The sequence below is a fragment of the Schistocerca piceifrons genome, chromosome 10 (assembly GCF_021461385.2).
Source record: "Schistocerca piceifrons isolate TAMUIC-IGC-003096 chromosome 10, iqSchPice1.1, whole genome shotgun sequence".
In the NCBI taxonomy this organism is placed as follows: domain Eukaryota; kingdom Metazoa; phylum Arthropoda; class Insecta; order Orthoptera; family Acrididae; genus Schistocerca; species Schistocerca piceifrons.
The window spans coordinates 141,210,162-141,214,577 of NC_060147.1; the positions used below are offsets into that span (position 1 = coordinate 141,210,162).

General features: G+C 47.4%; 1 non-coding gene across 1 annotated transcript; it reads left to right on the forward strand.

Moving 5' to 3' along the window:
- The first annotated feature begins 1,209 nt into the window (after nucleotides 1-1,209).
- On the forward strand, nucleotides 1,210-1,282 carry Trnar-ucu. The gene has a single exon. It is a non-coding gene; the product is annotated as a tRNA-Arg (tRNA).
- Nucleotides 1,283-4,416: the final 3,134 nt, after the last annotated feature.

The following is a 4,416-nucleotide window of genomic DNA, read 5'->3' on the forward strand; positions in this document are numbered from 1 at the left end:
GGCAGAACAGAGCAGTCCACGAAGTAGCGCTCCATCGTCAGTCCGTGTTGCAAACCGCACTCTGTGTTGGCCTGAGCTGCTGCCTCTACAAAATTCTCAGAACGGGCTGCCCACCTTCTGTCCTCCCATTAATGCTCGACCCGAGAAGAGGTTGGCACCACATCTCCAGTCTTCACGTCTTTCTGACTCCTTATGCATTTCTGTGTACTAACTACAGCACACTTCTTTCGTGTGTGTGATGATTTATTACGTCACGGCCGCGAAAGGCTACCTACCGTACGTACAGGAAGCACATTGCAGTTACTCGTATAAGAGTCGAAGGGAATGAAAGGGAAGCAGAGGTTCAGAAGGCGCTGACACAAGATTGTACCATATCTGCTGCGTTGTTCAGTCTGTACATTGAGCAAGGAGTAAACGAGAGGCATATTTGGACGGAATAAAAATTCAGGGGAAAGAAATAAAAACTTTGAGGTTTGCTTTTGACGTTTTAATTGTGTCCGAAACGGTACGGGACTTGGAAGAACAGTTGAGCGGAGTGCATAGTGTGTTGAAAAGATGTTGCGAGGTGAGCGCCAACGAAAGCGAAGGGAGGGCAGTGGAGTGTAGTTGAATTATGACGGCCGATGTTGAGCCAACTGGATTAGCAAACGTGTCAGTGTAAACAGTAGACGAATTTCGCCATTTGGACTGCAAAACGCCTGACGACGACAGAAGTAAGGAAGTTATGAAATCCAGACCGGTAACATCGATATCAGATTTTCTGGAAAAGAAACGCTATTTAACATCTAATATAAATTTGAGTGTTAGGTCTTTTCTGAAGGTAATTGTCTGGAGGGTAGCTTTGTGCACAAATGAAACGCGGACAGTAAGCACTAGAGGCAAGAGGAGAGTAAAAGATTTAGAAATGCGATGCGCAGAAGAATGGCGCCTGGTGGAATCCTTCTAGACAAAGTCCGGAGGGAGCCGTTGCATGACTGCTGCCTTGCGATATCCTCCCGTCGCAGGTTAGCAACTACATATTTTTCTGTTCGGGTTCTCACATGTGCGCAGAGACTATGACTGCGGGGCAAACCGCGTCCCCGGGGCTGAACGGCGAGCGTCACTGTGCTGACGTCACGGAAGACAGGTCGCCTTTCTGGACCGGTACCACCGGCTCAGCGACGGGTTAGGGGTGGGGGTGTGTGCTGCAAGGGGTGGAAATCGCACGTCGTCCCTTTGGCGCAGCGGATAGCGCGTTGGACTTCTAATCCAAAGGTCGCGGGTTCGATCCCCGCAAGGGATGGAAATTTTTAATACGTGCGCCTGTAAGTCACGGGCTACTCGTAGCCTCAGACTTTCCGTTCCGGATCATCTGCGGCATAATACACACATTGGGCTAAATGATTTGCTTACCCGTGCCGGTTGTCTCCAAAAGCGTACCACACATCTGATCATGTATTTCGGTCTTAGACAGAAAAAGTTCCGTTTTACTCGCTTATTGCTCTGTAGGTGTTGGTGCTTCCCCATTCTTTGCATTTCAAACCAGACTTTTCTCTGATGTCTACAGGTACATCTACTGTACAGCGCATGCCAGAGGGTGCTTTATGTCGGTCTTTCTTCTTGTCTGTGCGGTCCATAGGAGAGATGAGCGTTGGGGGAGGTAGACTCGTTCTGCAGTCTGTCGCAAATTCCGCTCCTCTAAACGCCCTCAAAAGCTTTTCGCGAACCATGGCGGTCTTCTCTTTATGGGACCGAGCGAGGTGGCGCAGTGGTTAGCACACTGGACTCGCATTCGATGGGACGACGGCTCAAACACCCCCCCGGCCATCCTGTTTTAGGTCTTCCGTGATTTACCAAAATCGCTTCAGGCAAATACCGGGATGGTTCCTTCGAAAGGAGACTACCGATTTTCTTCCCCGTTCTTCCCCAATCCGAGTTTGTGCTCCGTCTCTAATGATCTTGTTAAACACTAATTTCCTCCTCGTCCTTCCTTCCTCTATGGATCCGTATCTAAGTTGACGGAACATTTCGCTGACACCCTCGCACTGATCAAACCGACCGCTAACAAATCTAGCAGCACACCTCTGAACTTTCTCCCTGCCTTCCTGTGTTCTGACTTGGTGGGGACCGCAGTCGATGTGAGGAACGACGAGTTCTACCGTGACTGGGAGTCCACCTCAAACTGTAGTTCCCCCAATAACTGGGTGGCTAAGTTAGTTGGGAGGTCGGACGAAGGCAACACCACACCCACTGCAGTAGTGTCGTGTCTAGTAGGCATGGTGGCGTCTGTATCTTTCACAAAAAAACCGTTGAAAGCACAGCCACGTGTACTGCCGTTATTTTATTATTAGGACTAACAGAAAATGGCTTGAGGTTTTTTTTTTCCCTTTTAAATGCACCTTATGTATCATGAATTGTATGCTGTGCTTGTATTGTCTGGCTTTCACTTTGTTTTGTTTCTGTTGCAGGTAAGACCTTGGCATACGTACACCAGAACTATAGCCGACGTCGGCTACTGGGCAATTCCAAGTTAAAAACGAAGTGTAAAGGTACGTATTGTGCTAACTGTGTGGGAAAACTGTTGTGTCTTCTTGTCTTAATGTGTATCATGTGGTCAGCTGATGATGCGGCTACAGCTGTACTCCTCAAATTATCGTACAGTGCGTGGCGAAGGGCGTGGCGAAGGCCACGTAGAATGCTGGTATCATACACTAATCCCCCCACATTCTTCCTCCCCTTACATTCACTCATGCTATGCCGTTAGGAAGTGCGTGATAAACAGCATCTCTTCAGAGCGACTTAAGGTGGAACTGTAGCTGAGGAATCTCGTTCCGTAATTTGTACCAGTTGATACATAAATTTTACCACTCTTATAAACAATGTCACTGAGCTTAAAGATACGCAACAGTCTAAGTTTAAGGGGAATTCCCATTTTATTTCTCACACCACTATTTTCAATCATTGCGGTACAACTTACCCCCCCCCCCTTCCCCCCTTCCACATTTTTCCATTTCATACACATGATCCTTTTTTTTTTAAGGTACCATACCTCAGTAGGTAAAAACAGAACCTTAAAGGATCACTTTGTTGTCTGTCCATCTGTTTGTCCGACTGTCAAAAAACCCTTATTCTCAGTAACGGGACTGAGCTAGGTGGCGCAGTGGCTAGCACACTGGACTCGCATTCGGGAGGACGACGGTTCAATCCCGTCTCCAGCCATCCTGATTTAGGTTTTCCGTGATTCCCCTAAATCACTCCAGGCAAATGCTGGGATGGTTCCTTTGAAAGGGCACGGTCGACTTCCTTCCCCGTCCTTCCCTAATCCGCTGAGACCGATGACCTCGCTGTTTGGTCTCTTCCCCAAAACAATCCAATCCAATCAGTAACGGGTGGACCATAAAGTTGAAATTTGTCCACATACTGCAGTTTATGATCCCTTGGCGGTGTTAAACATTGAAGCTTCTAACTCAATAAACTAAAAAGATAGGGCCATATATGTCACATATTTTAATACTCATAAATGCAGTCACCAAAATCTATAGGGTACTTCCCGTTGACCTACAATCCTGAAATTGTGCAAGAAGCAAGTTTCACAGTACAAGTAAAGCAAAAAATCCGAAAATTGTTAATTTGTGATTATATTTCATTTGTCATTTGCTCTCGGACGTAAAACTTGAAATTGAAACAGACAATAGTTCTGTATTCAGGCTGACTGGGTCGCAATGGGAAAAGTAACATGAGGCAAGGAATGGCTTTATTTCTCACATCACGCGTTTCGGAATTTATCCATCATTAGATATCCGCACATAGATATGGTGTTTCAACTCTTACGTGAAAGAAATATTCGCAGACGCGGAATAATCGTTCTTGCATATCTGATGAAAGATAAATTCCGAAACGCATCATGTGAGAACAAGGTCATTCTTTGCCTGTCGTTTGACTTTCACCATTGCGAGCCAGTCAGCCTCAATGGATCCCCCTGCGGGTCCGGGGTAAGAATAGGCCCGAGGTATTCCTGCCTGTCGTAAGAGGCGACTAAAAGGAGTTTCAACCGTCTCGGCCTTCTATGTGATGGTCCCCCTTGGGGTTTGACCTCCATTTTTCAAAATTCTACAGAAGTACGAGCCTTTTGGGGAAGGACACCTTACATGGTGTACCACTGGTCCTAAGTGCACTAAGACCTTGGCACTCAGCATTGCACCGGCGTTGTAACCATACCCACTATTCCTCAAATTGGGCCTAAACGCCTAATGGGTTGTACAACTTACGCCCGTAGTGCGTCCCCATCTGCACCAGCGATCATGATGGACTTCCCATGGCACCAGAAATCCAGCACGGTAGCCAGCCCGTTGTGGTGGGGTCGTCATGTACCCTCTAGGTTGTAGCCCCCTGACAACACAGGGATCGTACTGCCGATACCTGAGCTGCACCCTCCCC